Source organism: Eptesicus fuscus, chromosome 4, assembly GCF_027574615.1.
Source record: "Eptesicus fuscus isolate TK198812 chromosome 4, DD_ASM_mEF_20220401, whole genome shotgun sequence".
Taxonomy (NCBI): Eukaryota; Metazoa; Chordata; class Mammalia; order Chiroptera; family Vespertilionidae; genus Eptesicus; species Eptesicus fuscus.
This window is the reverse complement of record NC_072476.1, coordinates 48,389,785-48,411,533: the sequence shown is the minus strand read 5'-3', so window position 1 is coordinate 48,411,533 and position 21,749 is coordinate 48,389,785.

The window sequence follows — 21,749 nt, the reverse complement described above, 5'->3', positions numbered from 1 at the left end:
CACCCCAAAATATGCGGGGTTGGCATTTGTTTAAAGGTACTTGAGAAACTGTGCAAAAAGGACACTGCCCCTCCTTTGCCCCTCTGAAAGTGGATGATAAAGTTACCCTGACTGTACCAGGGGGTAGAAGGCACCCTCATCCTACCAGAGACATGAAATTTAGGGCTGAAAGGGCTTTGTAAATAAACCTTGTTAATTCCTCGCCATTTATTTCCCTTAGCACAAGCCCCTCTGCCTTGTCAATTCTTCACAAGTGGATTGTTTCATTGTCTAAAAGATAATAAAACTTTCTGCTATGATCACTTCTTTGCGTCATGTTTTATAGGGCTTCTGTATATACAAATTTAAATTTTTCTCCTGTTAATTTGCCTTATGTCAATTAAGTTATTAGACCAGCCAAAGAAGGGGAGAAGGAAAATTTTTCTACATCTATAGTGATGAAAGTTCCTTTTTTTAAAGAAATGAAGACCAAGAAAAAAATATATATGTAAAATTAAACTTTTTGCCCACCATTTAAAAATGTCTTAGTGATGTTTTATGAATTTGACTCCAAAGGCAAGGGAAAACAATAAACAAATGGGACTACATCAAACTGAAAAGCTGTACAACAAAGAAAATGACCAACAAAACAAAAAGATGTTAGAAGACATTTGCAAATGATATTTCTGGTAAGGGTTAATATCCAAAATATATAAAGAACTACAAGACTACAACAACAACAAAAATGATTTAAAAAATGGCCGAAACCGGTTTGGCTCAGTGGATAGAGCGTCAGCCTGTGGACTGAAAGGTCCCAGGTTCAATTCCGGTCAAGGGCATGTACCTTGGTTGCGGGCACGTCCCCAGTGGGGTGTGTGCATGAGGCAGCTGATCGATGTTTCTCTCTCATCGATGTTTCTAGCTCTCTATCCCTCTACCTTCATCTCTGTAAAAAATCAATAAAATATATTTTAAAAATAAATAAAAAATGGACAAAGAATCTGAATAGACATTTTTCTAAGGAAGACATATAGATGGCCAACAGGCACATGAAAAGATTTTCAACATCACTGATTATTAGGGAAATGCAAATCAAAACCACAGTGAGCCCTAACCGGTTTGGCTCAGTGGACAGAGCGTCAGCCTGTGGACTCAAGAGTCCCAGGTTTGATTCCGGCCAAGGGCATGTACCTTGGTTGCGGGCACATCCCCAGTAGGGGGTGTGCAGGAGGCAGCTGATTGATGTTTCTCTCTCTTCGATGTTGCTAACTCTCTCTCCCACTCCCTCTCTGTAAAAAATTAACAATATATATATATAAAACCACAGTGAGAAATTACCTCACACTTGTTAGAATGGCTGTTATCAAAATGACAAAAAAGTGAAAAAAGTGTTGGAGAAAATGAGTCCTTGTGCTGACTGTTGGTGGGATTGTACCTTGGTACAATCACTGTGGAAAACAGTATGGAGGATCCTCAAAAAATTAAGAATAGAACTACCATATGACCCAGCAATTCCGCTTCTGGGTATTTATCTGAAAAATATGAAAATACTAACTTGAAAAGATATATGCACCCCTATGTTCATTGCAGCATTATTTATAACTAGAGGCCCTGTGCACAAAATTTGTGCATGGGAGGGGTGGTCCCTCAGCCTGGCCTGCACCCTCTCATAATCCAGGACCCCTCGGAGGATGTTCAACTGCCAGTTTAAGCCCGATCCCTAAACCAGCAGTTGGACATCTCTCTCGAAATCCAGGACCACTGGCTCCTAACTGCTCACCTGCCTGCCTGATTGCTCCTAACCACCTCTGCCTGCCTGCCTCATCACCCCTAACCATTCTGCTTGCCTGCCTGATTGCCCCTAAACACTCTGCCTGCCTGCCTGATTGCCCCTAACTGCTCTCCTGCCTACCTGATCACCCCTAACTGCTTGCCTGCCTGCCTAATCACCCCTAACCGCCTCTGCCTGCCTGCCTGATTGCCCCTAACTGCTTGCCTGCCTGCCTGATCACCCCTAACCACTCACCTGCCTGCCTGATCACCCTAACCACCTCTGCCTGCCTGCCTGCCTGCCTCATTGCCCCTAACTGCTCACCTGCCTGCCTCATTGCCCCTAATTGCCTTTGTCTTGGCCCCCGCCACTGCAGCTTTGTCCAGAAGGACGTCTAGAATGATGTCTGGAAGGTCATTTGTCCAGTTAATTAGCATATTATGCTTTTATTATTATAGATAGCCAACATATGGAACAACCTAAGTGTCCATTGGATAAAGAAGATGTGATATATTATGTACAATGGAATACTACTCAACCAAAAAAAAAAAAAAAGATAAAATTGCCATTTGTGGCAACATGGGTTGATCTTGAGGGTAAGTTGGCCAGAAAAGGATAAAAATTGGATGATTTCACTCACATGTGGAATATAAAAAAGAAACAAATGAATAAAGAAAATAAAAAACAAACTCATTGATACAGACAACAGAATGATGGATATCAGAGGGGGAAAAGTGGGGAAGGGCAAAATGGGCAAAGAGGATCCAATATATGGTGGGGGATGGAAACTAGACTATTGGTGGTGAACACAAATAGTGTATACAGATGCTAAATTATAATGTACACCTGAAACATATCATGTTATTAACCAGTTACCTCAATAAAATAAAATATTTCTGATATAACTGTGATGTGGCTCACAAATAACATTTTCTAAAATATGGTTTCCTTTGCATTATCTTTTGTTTACAAAAGATAAACATTCTCATATTTGATCCTTACAGCAGTCCTCAGGCATTATCTAAGTAGTCGTGTGTAGGGAGGAAATAGATATAGATGGTGGGCATTGCTTGAAAGTAGTGTAAGGTGATCAGAAAAACCTGTACCCCCAGGCAGGACTGATGGTTGAGACATGCAAGAGACTGCCTAAAGCCAGGGAGGGGATTTCTTTGGCAAATTGGGACATTTAAATGTGGTCATGTATACTGGGGAATTTAGAAAGCCACACACATGCCCAGGACAGGACGCATGCTCAGAACAAAACTGAGAAGACCCTAAAGGTTCACTATTGGATGACATAAACTCATACAGCAAGTGAAGGGTTAGGCAGAGTTGTAAACAACCTGGCTAAGTGTTCAAGGGGTGCCCCAACACAGAGTCCATCCACCAAGTTAAGCAACTAACTAAATACAAAGCCAGAAATCAAACTTAGACCTTGTAATCCAGTTCAGTGTCTCACCATAATGGGACCTCTCAAAGTCCAGAATAGATGGCACTGGGGCCCAAGACAGACTGCCCCGAAGTATCCCATAATGGCATATTGATCACTTGTAAATAAAGCTATTTGACCAGCAGCTGGTGCCAGAAGGGCACCTTGACCCTCCTTGTCTCCTTGAATGCAGGAAACAAATCCCTGTGAGAGGTATCTTCCCACACCTGGAAGACCCTTATGCTAAACAACTTAGAGCCAAAAAAAATATGTGTAATCAAATCTTATTGCAACTTTTATAATTTACTGATTTTAAATTTCTCATTAACAAATACCCAAACCTTGTTTACATTCTTTTATAATGAACATTTAACTTTTTTTGTTTGGTCAATCTCTCACAAATGTATTGTTTCTTTGTCTAAGTAGTATAAAAAGGTGCCTGGTTTGATCATTTCTTTGAGCCTCATTTTATGGTCTGAGCATCATATTGCAATTCTGTGGGCAAGTATTATTTTGATTTTTCTCCTGTTAATCCAGTCTTGTGTCAATTTTATTGCCTTATTATTAGTTCTTATTTCCATAAGAATTAAAGAAAGGTAGAGGTGGAAAATTCTCCCCCTCCTGACAATGTTCTAATAATATCTGCTCTTTAAAAATAAGAACAAGGGCTAACATTTATTAAGCACTTAGTATAATGCCACATCATTAAGAATTTAAGTGCATGACTTCATACATTCTCTCCAGCACCCTTATAAAGTAGGTACTGTTAGTATCTCTTTTTACAAATGCAGGAACTAAGGCTCGGAGGTTAAGAGCTTTGCCTAAGATCAGACAGTAAGTAGCATAGCTAGGATTTAACTCAAGCTTGCTCAATTCTTGCACTTCTAGCTGGTCACCAGGCTAAAGTTTGTCTTGCTTTAGTGACATCCAACAGAAGGGCCAAAGGACACCACTGTTCTCACTAACTGATGAATTGCTTCTCTGCTGAATCTACTGATTTCTAAGAGCTCTTTGCTAGGTCCTTCCACAGTCCTCACCAATCCTCTGGAAACAACTTCCAACCTCTCTCTTTTTCTTTGAGCTTCCATAGCCTCTTATTCTGTCTTATGACATGGACTTTCTACCTTGTAGTTATCTGTAGCATTTAAGTTTTCAAAATATACTAGACATCGTGTTTTCTCCACATTCCCACTATACATGCATAGACAAAGACATAATGAATTACACAGACATAATACATATGGAATGAATAAAGGAATCTTATAAAACTCTGTACCCAATCTTGTCTATATACTTTAAACGCATTCCCTTTTAGCTTATAATTTCAAAACTGAAAGTGAACTTTGGAAATCATCTTGACTAAACCTCTAATTTTACAGAATTGTAAACTGACTCCTGGAGATGTTTGGTAATTTTACTAAGGTCACAGAATAACAGAGCTGGTACTGCAACCCAGGTCTTATCACTCCCAGACTGGTTTGTCCTGTATCACCTGCTGCTTATCTTTTATTCAATCTTTTATTCCCTCCATTCTATCTACACATATCTATACAAATATACAAATACTAGAGGCCCAGTGCATGAAATTTGTGCACGGGGAATGGGGAGTCCCCTCAGCCCAGCCTGCACCCTCTCCAATCCGGGACCCATTGGGGGATGTCCTACTGCTGGTTTAGGCCCGATCCTGGGAACCGGGCCTAAACCGGCAGTAGGACATCCCACTCACAATCCTGGACCTCTGGCTCCTAATTGCTCACCTGCCTGCCTGCCTGGTTGCCCCTAACTGCCCCCCTCCGCCAGCCTGATCACCCCTCTGCATGCCAGCCTGATTGCCCCTAACTGACCCCCCCCCTCCAGCCTGGTCACCCTGAACTGCCCCCCTCTGCCAGTCTGGTCACCCCCAAATGCCCCCTCGCCAGCCTAGTTGCACCTCACTGCCCCCGCCCCCTCCAGCCTGGTCACCCCCAACTGTCCCCCTCTGCCAGCCTGGTCACCCCTAACTGCTCTCCCCCTGCTGGCCTGGTCGTCCCCAACTGCCCCCCCTGCTGGCCTGGTCACTCCCAACTGCCCCGCCCCCCCCGCCAGCCTGGTTGCCCCACGCAGCCTGCTGTTCAGTCGTTTGGTCATCCCTCACTAAGCCCCCTGCCAGCCTGGTCGTAGGCAGCCATCTTGTGAGGGTGTGAGGGTCAATTTGTATATTACCTCTTTATATAGGATATTCATGAAATTCTGAGCTCTGTGGCACTTGATAGATCTCACTTTTAAAAAAATCAACTTGCAAATTTTTTATCTCATTCATCTTTTCTTCACTGGCTCCAATTCTGCTTCTGTCCTCAAATTTTCCTATGTTCTAAGGCTTTACTGTTTTGCCTAGGATATATCATCCACTACCATTGTTTCAATTGAATTTTCTGTGTTTACTCTCAGCCCTGATTTGTCCTCCAATCTCCACACCCACATCTCCAATTACTTTATGCATATTGGCATTTGTGTTCCTCACTGTTGCCTCAAATTCAATATATTGAAAGCTTAATTCATTGTCTTTTACAAGCTAGCTGCCTTCTCAATAATGTTAGCATTTTCCTAATTATGCAACCAATTTTGAATAATCTTCAGTTTCTTCTCAGATATCTCATAGTCAATAAATTGTTAAAGCTGATCAATTGTTGGAGCCTAGAAAGCATGGCACTGAATTCTGGTTCCATGGCATACTAATGATCTCTCTGAGCCTCAGTTTCCTCACCTGTGAAATGAGCATAAGGCCTACCTCACTGAAGACTAAATGAAATAGTATATATAAACAACCTACAGTATTGAAAGCTTTTCCCTTTCCAATTTCCTTTCTACCACTGGAGTTTAAATTCTCCAGTGGTAGAAAGGAGATTATTATGTGAGTAATAAATAGGTTTTCCCTATAGACTTACCTTTTAATAATTCTGCACAACTATGAGATGTTATTCTTCTTAACTATCATTTCATTAACATTGCTTGCCTGTTCAGTTGCTTTCATTAGCCACCCAATGCCCATGAAATTAAGTTCCTACTCCCCATCCAAGTGCTTATGCCACCCATCCCAAAGGCTTACCCTCTTTCTGGACTTTCCCCGACCACTTACTGCTGTTCCACATGAGCACTGGCGAGGTGAGGCACAGTACCTCAGCACTCATACCACGCTTGTTCCTGCTTTTGCATCTTTGCTCAATATTGAATTCACTCATCTTACCCATACAAATCCTATCTCTGCAATTTGTAACTCAAATCGTAAGTCACTCAAAGGGCCAATCTTCAGGAGCACATTTTATATGCTAAGTGCTCTGACATAGCAGGAGAGGAACTATGAATAAAACACTATTATACACACAGGGATCTCTCAGCCACACTTTCTCAAGCTACTCTGATTCACATCTATGTTTCCTTCTTTGTTGTCTCATAGAAATAATCACTTTTATCAAATCTTTGGGAAGGTATCATGGGTTTCTCATTTAACAATGTTTATTATTTTTTCAACAAGACTGTAATCTCTGTCATAATAATGGCTGTTTTATTGAGTATTGGATGTGTGCCAAGCACTGTATTAAATACTTTACAAGCTTTTTTTTTCATTTAATCCTTACTGAGAACCCATGAGAGTTATCTTATCTATTTTAATATAATTATATTATTGAGACATCAAATTATATTATAACATATAATTACATGTTATATTATTGTAATATAATTTGATATTATAATTATGTAAGGGTGGGCACAAATAGGTTTACATTTGTATGTGCAACAGTTTATTCTTATATTATTATTTATTAATTATTGTATTATTTTCCATATAAACAACTGTAAGTCTACTTTTGCCCACCCCTGTATAATTATTAAGATCATAAATTGTTAAGATAACTTTACAATGTAGGAGAGGCTCTTTTTTATTATTATTATTGATTTCAGAGAGGAAGGGAGGGGGAGAGAGAGATAGAAACAATGATAAGAGAGAATCATTGATCGGCTGCCTCCTGTATACCCCATACTGGGGGTCGAGCCCGCAACCTGGGCATGTGCCCTTGATCAGAATCGAACTTGGGACCCTTTGGTCCACAGGCCGATGCTCTATCCACTGAGCCAAACCAGCTAGGGCAAGAAGAGGCTCTTTTGACAATCAAATTCTCATAGCTAGCAAATGAGTTCAGAACTATAATTGCCTGCCTAAATACCAACCCTGAGGCTAAGACCTTTCTAGAGATCTATCTGTCTTGAGAAATGGCTCACAGCCTTGGAATAGACCTAGACTTGTAAGACTACTGAGACAATCTCTCCAATCCAAATCAGATTCTATTGAAATCTGATTAAAACTAATTTTAAACAAAAGGATAACGTTTTCTAAACAAAGCCTATTTCTGGCTATTGTAAAATCGTATCCATGAGACCTAACCTATTGTTAGAGGAAAACTTTCCATGACTCCTTCCAACATGCAGAGCCCAGGCAAAATATGTGTTTGAAATACTGACTTAATTACTGGTTTCGTCACAGGATTCCTTTATCCAACAATGGAAACATAGGGCCAACTACATTTTATTTCTTTAAAAAGACCTGTGATGTGCTGCAACTAGTGAGCTAATGATTTCTTTGGGCTAGCTGAAGTAGTTCTGAGCCAGGCAGAAAAGATCTATCACTTGTGTCTTAGGGAAAATATAAACTTGGTATGAGCAATCTTTGGATAATGAAAGAAGTAGGTTCTCAGTTACAAAGTTTGATGTATTCACTACTGAAAAATCCACAACACTGACATTCTCAACTTTTAATAAACCAGAGATGGTAAGTAGGAAAACTGTCTGCTATATAATTTTGAATGTAGCAATTTCTTGAATTGGATCCTAAAGCTCATTTAGGTTCTTTTCCAAGGACAACAAATAGGCTCTGCTCATTATAGCTCTACAAAAATATCTAACTCAAAATAAAATTGAAATGTTTACAGTGACATATATCTATGCACATAGTATAGCAAGAGAGGGCAGTATTTGATAATTCTGTTGATCTCGGATCTTTATCAAAATGTTCACCTTTAAAAGATAAGGTAAAAATAAAAGAAAAGTCAAAGACTGAAAGAAAACATTTGCTAAACATTTATTTGATTAAGGACTTGCATCCAAAATATATAAGAAAATAACCCAATTAAAAATTGAGCAAAGATCTAAACAGACACCCAAACATCTTGCCCAAAAACATATGTAAGATGGCAAATGAGTATGTGAAAAGATGCTGAACTTCATATGTTATTAGGGGTTGCAAATTAAAACAACAATGAGATACCATTACATACCTATTAGAATGGTTAAAATCGAAAACAGTGACAACACCAAATGCTGATGGTGATGTGGAGCAACAGGAATTCTCCATTACTGGTGGGAATGCAAAATGGTACAGCCACTTTGGAAGAAAGTGTGGCACTTTCTTAAAAAACTAAACATAGTCTTACCATACAATCAAGCAATCATGCTCCTAGGTATTTATTCAAATAAATTGAAAAATTATGTCCACACAGAAACCTGCACACACATATTTATAGTAGCTTTATTCATAATTGTGAAACAATTAGAAGCAATGAAGATGTCCTTTAATAAGTGAATGAAAAAAATCAAACTGTGGTACCTCCATACAATGGAATATGATTCAGTGATAAAAAGAAATGAGGTATTAAGTAACAAGAAGACATGGATAAGCTTAAATGTTTATTGCTAAGTGAAAGAAATCGGTCTGAAAAGCCTACATATTTTAGCAGTATGACATTCTAGAATAGACAACTATATGACATTCTAGAAGAGGCAAAACTGTAGAGACCCTAAAAGATCAGTGGTTGCCAGGGTTTGAGCAGTTGGAAAGAGGGCGAGGGACAAATAGTTGGAGCACACGGGATTTTTAGGGCAGTGAAACTATTCTGTATGATACTATAATAGTGGGTATACTACAGAGGCATTCATTAAGACTTATAAACTGTATAACACACACACACAAAAAACAGAAGTTAATGTAAAGTATGGGCATTAGTTAATAGTAATGCATTAAGATTGGTTCATTAATTGTAACAAATGTATCACACTAATGCAAGTTAATGGGAAACTGGCAGGAAGGTGGGAAATTATATGGAAACTATACTACCAGCTCAACTTTTTGGTAAATCTAAATCTATTTAAAAGTACATAATTTTTATTTTATCTCTCTCCTATAATGTTAACATATTCTATAACCATAGTAAAATGAACAAGTATAGAAAATAACATTGGAAATAATATTAACTAAACTACAGATTTATTTGAATTTCACCATCTTTTTCTGTTTCAGGATATTATCCAGGATCTTACGTTATACTTAGTTGCAAAATTCCATTTTTTTTTTCTTATAAGAGAACTGATCAGTTATTTTGTAGTTTGTCCCTTAATTTAGATTTGTCTTATATTTTCTCATGCTTGAAATGAGGCTATATGTTTTAGCAAGAAATTGACAAAAATCGTATTGTCTTTCTTTTTTTCAAGGGATTTCTAATGTTGTTATGTCTTATTACTAGTGATGTTCATCTTAGTTACTTAATGAAAATGGTGTCTGCTGAGTTTCTCCTCTGGAAAATTATCTTTTCTTTTACAGTTAACATTAGTGTCTTGAAAGAGATACTTTGAAACTGAAAATTCTATTTATCCTCAAATTTTTACCCACTAATTTTAGTATTCATTAGTGTATCTTGCTTGCAAAAATGTTTACTGTGATGTGTGCCCAGTGGTAATTCTCTATTTCTATATTTCCTTTTAAATTACTAATTGAAATATTATAAGAAAAGTTTCTCTATTTATGTATTTATTTACTTATACAAGAATAAACTCATACATAGAAAGGCACATTTAATTGTTAAGTCAAAATTTACCAAAAAAATATGACATTTATGAATATCTATGCAACAAATAACACAGCAATGACCTTTAAAAAGCCAAAGTACTCAAGATGCAAAGTAATAGATATAAACTAATGATAGGAAACTTCAACATGCCATTCATAGTATAAGTCAGGTAAAGTGGACAAATATAGGTAGTAATACTAAAGAGCTAAACAACATAAATGATCATGTAGATTTGATGGGTATATATGAAATGTTATATCCTAATACTAGAGACCAGATCTTCTCAATATACCATCAGGAAAAATATATAAACCAAATGCTCACAAATGTTGATCATCTATATATATAAAAGCCTAATATGCAAACTGTCCCCTCAGGAGTTCGACTGGGAGACCGAGAGTTTGATCACTCGCTATTACGTGCACTGATCACCAGGAGGTAGTGGGGAATGAAGGAAGTCCCCAAGTAGCGGCCTGCAGCCGGGGAAGGGAGGCCCTGGCCGGCATTCAGCAGCTGGGGAAGGGAGTCCCTGGCCAGCAGCCAGAAGGTCCCGATCAGCCCTGATCGCCGGCCAGGCCTAGGGACCCTACCCGTGCACAAATTTCATGCACTGGGCCTCTAGTATGTTATATAAGAAAGTTGACACCTTTTCTACAAAGCAGAAATATTATGAACAGTACTCTTCAATCACTACCAATAAAATTAAAATTAATTTTAAAACATTATTTAAGGCCCTTTCACCAAAAAATCAATAACATTTTCTACTAAATAGGTCTCAGATAAAAAAAGGAAATAAAAACTGAAATAATGATAACAAAACACTACATATTGTAATCTATGATATACATTTAAAACTCTGATCAATGGAAATTTTATAGTATAAACAAAAAAATTAAAATAAATTAATTAAATATCAAGCTTACAGAACTTAAGCAAAGAGAAGGAATAAAAGGGAAATAATAATGATAAAATCAGAATTAATAAAGTAGAGAAACAGATTAGAAATAATTTTGAAAGATTAACTAAATTATCAAACTGCAAGATAATTTTATCAAGAAGCAAAAAGAGAAGAAAAAACATACAAAATAAAAAAATGATAAGAGGTACACAGTGAAACAAAAGAAATTTTAGAAGTTGTAAGAGGCCACTTTGAAGAGCTCTATGCAAATATGTTTGAAAACTTAGATAAATTGAATACTTTACTAGTGAAAAAGAGATTAACAAAAGTCTATGGAAAATGCCATTTTAAACTGAAAGCTTAACCAGACTAATTTTAGTAGAAGAAATTGAAAAAGTTGTCAAGGAGCCATCCCACAGAACCATGGGCTGGAGGATTTTACAGGAGAATTCTAAGAAGTATTCAAACACCAGAGATAGCCTCAATGCTCCATAAATTGTTCCAGAGCACTACAAATGAAGAAAAGCTTCTTAATTATTTTTGTATAGCAAATATAATTGAACTTGATAGACGGTATAAAACAATTACTGGGGAATGATTAACTGGGAAACTTATATGCATATATGCATAGCCCATGGACACAGACAATAGTGTGGTGAAGGCCTGGGAGGGACAGGTGCAGGGTGAAGGAGGGTCAATAGGAAAAAACACACAAAGGGGACATCTGTAATACTTTCAACAATAAAGATAAATTTTTAAAAAGATGTTGAAAAATTCTTTGACAAACATTAACACTCCACTCCCAAAGTCCTCGAGGAAACAAGAATGATCAATGCTCTCTTAACATGATTAAATATATAAACCTAAGTTAAACTTACTAAACAAATAAACCCTAAAGACATTTCTACTCAGACTAAGGACAAAGCAAAAATGTCCACAATCTTTAACCTATTCTACCTTATACCGGTGTTATTAACCAATGCAATCAGACAAGAGAAATCCATTAGAGACATAAAAAGTGGTTTAAAAATGTAAAGCTACCTATATTTGTACATAATGTTTTGTATAGCTAGAAAACACATTCATAGTAACAATAACACTCAAAGAACTCAGTAAGTTATCAATAGAATATTAAGTTAGATTCAAAATTAATATACAGAAGTTCATAATCTTTATATATTCAAATGATAACCAATTGCAGGATATAGTGGTAGGAGAAAATCCCTCTTTCAAATGCAACAAAAAAGATTAAATGCATAGCAGCAAAAATTTAAAATATGCAAAAACCCTTATAGGTGAAAGAAAAACTTCAAACCACTTCTGAAAGATAAAAGGGTATAAATGAAGAAATTGAAAGGCATTTCCTGTTCTTGGATAGGATGACTCAAGATCATAAAGTTGTTAGTTCACCCTACTGATTTATAAAACTGGTGCAATTCCAATAAAAATACCCATAAAATTCTATGCAGCTAGGCAAGTTGATACTGAAGTTCACATGGAAAAGCAAACATGCAAGCCAGGAAAAAACTGAAACAAAGACTCTATTAGGGACACCTCAATCTTGCTAGACATTAAAATATATTATAAAGCCTCTGTAACTGAAACAACGTAAGGGCAGAGCACAAACAGATGAACAAACAAACAGATCCTATCTAATAAAAGAGTAATATGCAAATTGACCATCGCTCCAACACACAAGATGGCTGCCCCCTTGTGGTCAAAGATGGCTGCCCCCATGTGGACACAAAATGGCCACCACAAGATGGCCAGCAGGGGAGGGCAGTTGGGAGGGACCAGTCCTGCAAGGGAGGGCAGTTGTGGGAGACCGGGCCTGCAGGAAAGGGCAGTTGGGGGGGACCAGGCCTGCAGGGGAGAGCAGTTGGGGGTGGACCAGGCCTGCAGGGGAGGGCAGTTAGGGGTGTCCAGGCCTTCAGGGGAGGGCAGTCAGGGGCAATCAGGCTGGCAGGGGAGCAGTTAGGCATCAATCAGGCTGGCAGGGGAGTGGTTAGGGGGTGATCAGGCTGGCAGGCAGAAGCAGTTAGGGGCAATCAGGAAGGCAGGCAGGTTAGCAGTTGGGAGCCAGCAGTCCTGGATTGTGAGAGGGATGTCCAACTGCCCGTTTAGGCCTGATCCCAGCAGTCCCAAATTGGAGAGGGTGCAGGCTGGGCTGAGGGACACCCCTCCCCCCATGCACAAATTTCATGCACCGGGCCTCTAGTTTATATATATAAAAGGCTAAGTGACCGACTGTCCAATTGTCTGACTGACCAACCGGCCAGTATATATGATGTGCACTGGCAATTTAAAAATAATTGTTGACTCACGCTTGCATGATACATATAGAGCTCTCACTGGCACCAATTGCACGCATGTGTTTTGATCTGTCATTGTCGATTGTGAATTTCGTTGACACTTCCATTTTTTAAAAAATATATTTTATTGATTTTTTTTACAGAGAGGAAGGGAGAGGGATAGATAGTTAGAAACATCGATAAGAGAGAAACATCAATCAGCTGCCTCTTGCACACCCCCTACTGGAGATGTGCCTGCAACCAAAGTACATGCCCTTGACTGGAATTGAACCTGGGACCCTTCAGTCCTCAGGCCAACGCTCTATCCACTGAGCCAAACAAGTTAGGGTGACACTTCTATTATAGAGAAAGGGTGAATAGCAATATTAAAATATTTCTTCTAATTAATTTCCTTTCAACGTGTACGAATCCATGCACCAGGCCACTAGTAGAATATAAAGACCAGAAACAAATCCACCTGCATATGAAAATTTTGTATATGATAAAGGTGACATCTCAAATCACTGAGGGGAAAACACTCTTTAAATGTTCTGAGCAACAGGTTTGCTGCTTAGAAAATGACAAAACTAAATTCATACCTCAGATGAAACTCAAGAATAAGCTCTAAATGTATAAAAATCTAAATGTAAAAAAAAAAAAAAAAAAAAGGAAGCAATAAGTACTAAAAGAAAACATAGGTTAATACATTTATAACCTGAGAATAGGAAGGTTTTTATGATTAAAAATCTAGAGACCTTAGAATATAAAGTTAGTAAACATGTCCAGATAAAAAATAAAAACTACATAGTAAAGTAAAAACCCATAAACACATTTAGCAGACAACTGATAATGGAAGAAAATATTTGCAACATAGCATCAATACCCCAATATGTGAAAACCTCTTAAAAATGGATGCAATGAAGTCAAACAAACAAACAAACAAAAAAACAAACAAACAAAAACTTGATAGAAAAATGGGCAAAGGAAATTACACAAAATGTATTTAAGATATTAAAATGGACATTAAGTATGGGATAAAATTTTCACCCTCACTCATATCCACTTACATGGAAATTAAAACTACACTGAGACACCATTTCTCACAGGAACATTAAAAGTGTGACAACATATTTTGGCTAGATAATGGGGAAATAGACACTCTCATGCATTTTCAGTGGAGATACACTGGTATAAATAACCTTTTGGAGGATAATTTGGCAATATCAAACAAAAAAAATAGATATGCATTTACTATGTGACCTAGCAATCCCACATCTAATAATTTACTATAAAGATATACCTCCCCAAAATGAAAATGTGCATTTTCAGGGTTACTTATTTGTTTGTAACTGAAAGATACTGAAAAGCACTGAAAGCTTGTACAAAGGAATGATTGAATAAAATATAATAAGAACTCCATCTGAGTTCTATTCAGATAAAAAAGAATGAGAAAGTTCTCCATGTGGTATGATTTCCAGATATATTGCTAAGTACAAAAAGCTCACTTATAAAAGAAAAAGGGACCATCTCTCCAGCTATTAAGCCTGCTTTGGGTGTCTGTAGGTACTGAGCCTGCCTCCTCTCAGGTACCCACGTGGGAGCCTTCTTAATACTTTCACTGCCTCTCAAGGACCTGACTGGAAATGAAGAAACTGAAGGTGCTCTAGGCTGAATTTCATTAATGATCAGAGAAAGAAATAATCAGCTCAATGTGTCTGTGTTCACAGGTTTCCTTGTTTCACATCCCTACCACCTTCCTGGAACTCAAGATGTTAAGTGCATCTTCAGGGTCCAGATTATCCTTAAGACTGCCCTTTACTCTTTCACCTTGCATTGATTTCCTAGACTCCGTCACTCCCTGGCTTTGCCACATCCCTAATACAGACTGGTAAGATGCCTAACATGACCTTGATTTCAAATGTCTATAACAGTCCAGAAAAATACTTGCATGTATTTACAAAGAGGTAAATATAGGAAAAATTTTGTAATCATGGAAGTATTTAAAATAGTAAATAATTGGAAGCTTTCATCTTTAGGAATTACCTAAATTAAGGTTTATATGTTCAGACTATTAAATATAGTGCAGTAAGGGCAAAGAAAGCAAATCAAAGAATGGCATGCACCATATATTAGAATTTATAAAGAAAAAAGTAATAAACCCACCACAAAACACACAAATATAAATATAATATAAATATATGTACAATATATTTTATAAGTACATATTTATGAATATATAATTATCAACATACATATTTATAATATGTATAAGTATATGTACATATACATATATTGTATGTACATACATAAATACATATATATATAATATACATATATAGTCTATGAATCTAAACTTTTGTATACAAATACATAGAAAATGTTTAGAAGAATACAACAGATTGATAGCAATAATTTTTAGAAAGGGACTAATCAAAGGGAATCACTCCATTTTCTAATTTAATTTTTATGAAGAAAAAGTATTAGTATTCATATATTGCTTGTGTGATTGAACATCCTATCTAATAAAAGAGTAATACACAAATTGACCGTATCTCCGCTACACCCACCAGCCACTCAGGAGTGAGTATGCAAATTAACCCAACCAAGATGGCTGTGGTCACAGAGCTAGCAGGAGGCTTGGGTTTCCCGCAGCCCTGGTCTCCGCTCAAGGCTACAAAGTTTCAATTATAGAAGATAAATAAATCCCAGATACCAGGGCCTCCACTTGGGTTGCAGGGGGGCATGGCCAGCCTTCAAACCACGATAGGCCCCTTGCCCAGGCCACCCCACGCCCCAAGGGAACCCCCACACTGATCCAGGACACCCTTCAGGGCAAACCAGCCAGCCCCCACCCGTGCACCAGGCCTCTATCCTATCTAATAAAAGAGTAATATGCAAATTGACCATCACTCCAACACACAAGATGGCTGCCCCCATGTGGTCAAAGATGGCTTCCCCCATGTGAACACAAGAAGGCCGCCACAAGTTGGCCAGCAGGGGAGGGCAGTTGGGAGGGACCAGGCCTGCAAGGGAGGGCAGTTGTGGGTGATCAGGCCAGCAGGGGAGGGCAGCTGGGGGCAATCAAGCCTGCAGGAGAGGGCAGTTAGGGGTGACCAGGCCGGCAGAGGAGGGAAGTTGGGGGCAACCGGGCCTGCAGGGAAGGGCAGTTCAGGGAGACCCAGGCCTGCAGGGGAGAGCAGTTGGGGGGGACCAGGCCTGCAGGGTAGGGCAGTTAGGGGTGACCAGGCCTTCAGGGTAGGGCTGTTAGGGGTTTCCAGGCCTGCAGGGGAGGGCAGTTAGGGGTGACCAGGCTTGCAGGGGAGGGCAGTTAGGGGCAATCAGGCTGGCAGGAGAGCAGTTAGGCATCAATCAGGCTGGCAGGGGAGTGATTAGGGGGTGATCAGGCTGGCAGTCAGGCGAGCAGTTGGGAGCCAGCAGTCCTGGATTGTGAGAGGGATGTCTGACTGCCCATTTAGGCCTGATCCCTATCCCACTGCCCGTTTAGGCCTGATCCCAGTAGGATCAGGCCTAAACGGGCAGTCGGACATCCCTCAAGGGGTCCCAGATTGAAGATGGTGCAGGCTGGGCTGAGGGACACCCTTCCCCCTGTGCACGAATTTCATGCACCGGGCCTCTAGTTAATAATAAAAATAACAGTTACTCCCCTAAGTTTGTGAATATTTGTTACATAGCAATTGATAGCTAATACCATTAGTTAATGATTTTACAATACCTTTTTGGAGAGTCTGCAAGGTACAAGAAAGAAGGGTAAACTGCAATTATTTATGGCCAATCAGAAAAGAAATAACACCTTACACCTGCAATGTCTTCTCGCTTTAGTCATCATGCTTTAATCTTATATTCATCAAAGGTACAGAGGGCAGGGGTCATCATTTTCCATTCACAGATTTGGAATCTGATGGGTCCAAAGAGGCTTGCTGTCTGTCCAATCATACAGCAAGCTGGCTGAACCTGGACTGGACCTCCACTTTTCATATTTCTACCCTCATGGTCTTGGCCATTAGACTATCCCACCTCTGCTTATCATTTCTATTTAACAGTTGGTTGGTGATCAACTAAATAAGGAAACTGGGAAGCATTCAAGAATTTGGCTTTAGGCTGTAATACCAAGCATAAGTGTGGGAGTTGTAATGAGAGCTACCAGCAGCTATATCCCTTGTATCATTATTACTTTATAAGGTACTTAGATAAATTGTCATATTATGTAACAGCTCATGACCTATTTGGCAAACCTCTCATCAACTCTTCATGTATCAGCTACTTGATAAAAACTATATTTAATTCTTTTTCTCCTGTTTATTTAAGATATAATTGATGTACAACATTATATAAGTTTAAGCTGTACAGCACAATGATTTGATTTACATATTTTGTGAAACTAGAGGCTGGGTGCACGAAATTCGTGCATGGGTAGGGTCCCTAGGCCTGGCTGGTGATCAGGGCCGATCAGGGCCTTCCAGCTGCCGGCCAGGGCCTTCCTTCTGGCTGCTGGCTGGGGCTTCCCTTCCTTAGCTGCTGGCTTCTGACTGCCAGCTGCTGATCAGGGCCTTCCTTCATTATACACCGCCCCTTGGTGGTCAGTGCACATCATAGCAAGTGATTGGTCTCTCAGTCGAACTCCCACAGGGACAATTTGCATATTAGGCTTTTATATAGAGAGATGATTACTGCAATAAATATAGTGAACATCATCATCTCATATAAATAAAAAATAATACAAAGAAGAAAAAAGAACAAAAAGGTTTTTTTTTCCTTGTGATAAAAACTTTTAGGGCCTACTCTCTTAACAGCTTTCAAATGTATCATGCAGCAGTGTTAACTATAGTCACCATGTTGTATATCACATCCCTAATACTTATTTGTCTGAACTAGAAGGTTGTACTTTTTGACCACCTCCACCCAGTTCCTCCTCCCATCACATCCTGCCTTTGGTAACTACAGATCTGTTCTCTTTTACTATGAGTTGTTTTTTGTTTGTTTGTTTGTTTGTTTTCTAGCTCATACATAGAAGTGAGATCATACAGTGTTTAATTTTATTGCATGTTAATAAAAGCACTTAAGAATGAGATGGGATTCTTATAAGACTTTCTGAGTGTGGAGATCATCTGAAGACTGCATATAAACTAACAACCAAGATGGCCTGGCTTCCATATTCAAGAATGCATCTGTTCTGCTGGAGGGTGTGTTGGTATTTGATTACCTGGCATCACTGTTGATTTATGAGTCACTAAAAATATTTCTGCATGACCTTAGTTTGTCTTATCTTTATATCTTTGGGAATATGAAAGCATGAGACTTATGATATCCATGCATTTGCCATCATCTTATGAATGGGAAAATATTTGGGAGAACAAAATTATTTTCTTGAACTTAGAAAGTATTGAAATGGCCATCTTAAAACAAACATCCTTACATCAATTTACACATGGGTTCCCATTTCTTTCCTTTAGTGTGAAAACCACCTGAAATTAGAGAACCTGGCTATGGAGGTAGTGTTGTCCCCAGCCGCAGTATGATAATTGGTTACAGTTCCTAAATCTCAGTCTCTTTATTATGAACTGGGATTATTAACCCTATGTTCCTTATAGTATTTTAAAGAGAATTAAATAAATTAATACCTGTAAATTATATAGGATAGTGCCTATGAAATAACTTTTAACAAATGCTGAAAATCATAGATAACAATCAGGCCATGGGACCACATTTCTCCTGCTTGCTATAAACTTCTGGAGAAGAAATCTAGAAAAAATGATAGTAAGTGAGAAGAAATAGGGGTTAAAAGAGTAGAAGATAAAAATAGTTATATTTATTAATTTTTAATCACACTAGGAATAGATCATATCAAACTTTTGGAGGAAACTATGTATTATGAAGTACATATCAAGCATTTGAAATATTCTTTTAGTCCACTATGTCTATTTTCCAAATATTCACCTGGCAACTAAATTATATACTTTTGAGAGTCAGTTATTTTATTTCTTCATTTCAGTTGTATTGTACACAGCCATCTTTTCTAGGGTGGCCCGTTGAAACTGATTTCTCATTCTTTAGTAGGTTTGTATTCCTGTTAGAATTTCTGGGCCTTCCATTCATTTAGGTCCAGATAAAATGTGTCATCCTTCAAGCAAAAGCAGCTTATTTTCCTTGGGCTTCCCCAGATAAAATGTTGCAACTATTCCTGTTACACTCCATTCTAAACCTTTATTTGCGTACTTTTTCTTCCACTAGATGGCAACCACATCAGAAATACAAAGTTTAAAATGTTTTTATTTCATCTTTTGCAGAGAGGGAGGTACATAACTATTAACTGAGTGATGAAAGGAATGAATTTGATCCTTTACAGTGGCGTGTGAGACATAGAAACATGCAGGATACAGAGGTCTATGTCTACATATTAACATAAATACAGGATTAAATATCTGGCATTTAGAAAGAACAGAGATCTCCCTCTCTTGCCAGGCCTTACAATGTGGTTACTTACAGTACTATAATGAAGAATGCTGAGACTATTGACAATTCCTCCTGCTAGGAAGCCCCAGCAGCTAGTTTTGGCAATAGCTTTTGGCAGTGGCTTCTGGCACAGGCTCCCAACAGCTGCTCCCATCTGCGAGGGTTCTGCTCTGAAATGGCTCCCTCTGGCAGGGAGCCCCATTGCCAGAACTCTAGAGCAGGAGCAGGCCAGCCTCTCCCGAAGGGCACTTGCCTCCCCCGTTCTTCCCTTGGTGCCTGGTCCTGGCTCTCTGAGCACAGTGTCTATGGGGCTGCTCATAGCGGCATCCACACAGAGTGCTTGTTCCAGTTACAGAGTGAAACTGTTCTCTCTGAGGGAGGAGCTCAAAGGTATGAAGATAAAAACCCTAAGTTATAGAGCACAGCGCTCTCTTCTCTGTGATTTTCTATGGTCTACTCAATGCTTCCTCAGGTTTGGGATCCCCCTTTGGAGTTGTAACTACTTGAAAAAATGATGCTAACCCGCAGTGACTGGCAGAACACCAACTTCTCTTATCCTATTTTGTCTTATCTTATCTCACAGCCCACAGCTCCCCTTCTGGTAAAAGCCCTCTGATGTTCATTGGGGGATGCTTCCCTCACTTGGAAGAGTACATGACACCCACCAACCCCTTTGTTTAAGGGGTGATACTATGTTTTGTGCTGCACAGATTCTAAGCTGAACCAAGTAACAGAATTCCAGGGGTTTTATCTATATACCTGTATACTAGAGGCCCCATGCATGAAATTCATGCAAGGGGCTCGGCCCTCGCAGCCCCGATGGCTTGCCTCGGCCCTCACAGCCCCAGCTTCATCCAGAAGGTCATCCGGAAGAACATCTGGAAGGTCATTCGGCTGTCTGGTCTAATTAGCATATTGTGCTTTTATTATTATAGATGTATCTATGTATTAAAAAAGACAAACTTTTTCTGATGGCCTTGTTAAAGATAAAGATCACGTAATATTTAGCTGTGGGTGGCAACTATGGAGAGATCGCCTGTCTATGAGTGTGTGTGTGTGTGTGTGTGTGTGTGTGTGTGTGTGAGAGAGAGAGAGAGAGAGAGAGAGAGAGAGAGAGAGAGAGAGAGAGAGAGAGATTCCAGAGAATAATATTTGAACGTCTAGACCAGTGGTTCTCAACCCTTCTAATGCCGCGACCCTTTAATATAGTTCCTCATGTTGTGGTGACCCCCAACCATAAAATTATTTTCGTTGCTACTTCATAGCTGTAATTTTGCTACTGTTATGAATTGTAATGTAAATATCTGTGTTTTCCAATGGTCTTAGGCGACCCTGCTAGCGGTTCTCAACCTGCCTGACTGTTCTAGCCATGGGCTTCTCTATTATGTGAGTCAATAAATTACTTAATTTTTATTTTTTGCATAAGCTAGTTTGAATTATGTTTCTGAAACTTGTGACCAAACTGGCTCGACTAATTTATCAGAGAACTAAGGGACTGATGGAAGCTCCAGATCCACTTGCCCATCTTTTCCTACAATAACAACCATATAACCAGGTAACCAAAATTCCCAGGACAGTTTGTTTGTTTTTTTAAGATATATTTTTATTGATTTCAGAGAGGAAGGATGATGGAGAGATAGAACCATCAATGATGAGAGAGAATCATTGATCGACTGCCTCTTGCATGCCCCCTACTGGGGATTGAGCCTGCAACCCCGGCATGTGCCCTGATGGGGAATCCTCCTGGTTCATAGGTCAACGCTCAACCACTGAGCCACACCGCCTGGGCCCCAGGACAGTTTCATTTCAAATGTTTCCTCCTATTTTTCCTATCAATATATTTTAATTTTAATATTTTACACTTCGTTTTTTCCCCAAAATGAATGGTATTATGCCAATAGGGCATAAGAACACCAATGTAAACCAAGTTTCCCCATAGCTGTCTTGGGCCTTTCAATATTATTTTACAAATCTTAAATTTAAAAAGCACTTAATGATAGCTTCTTTCCACATAGATTGTTAAGAAAATTAATTA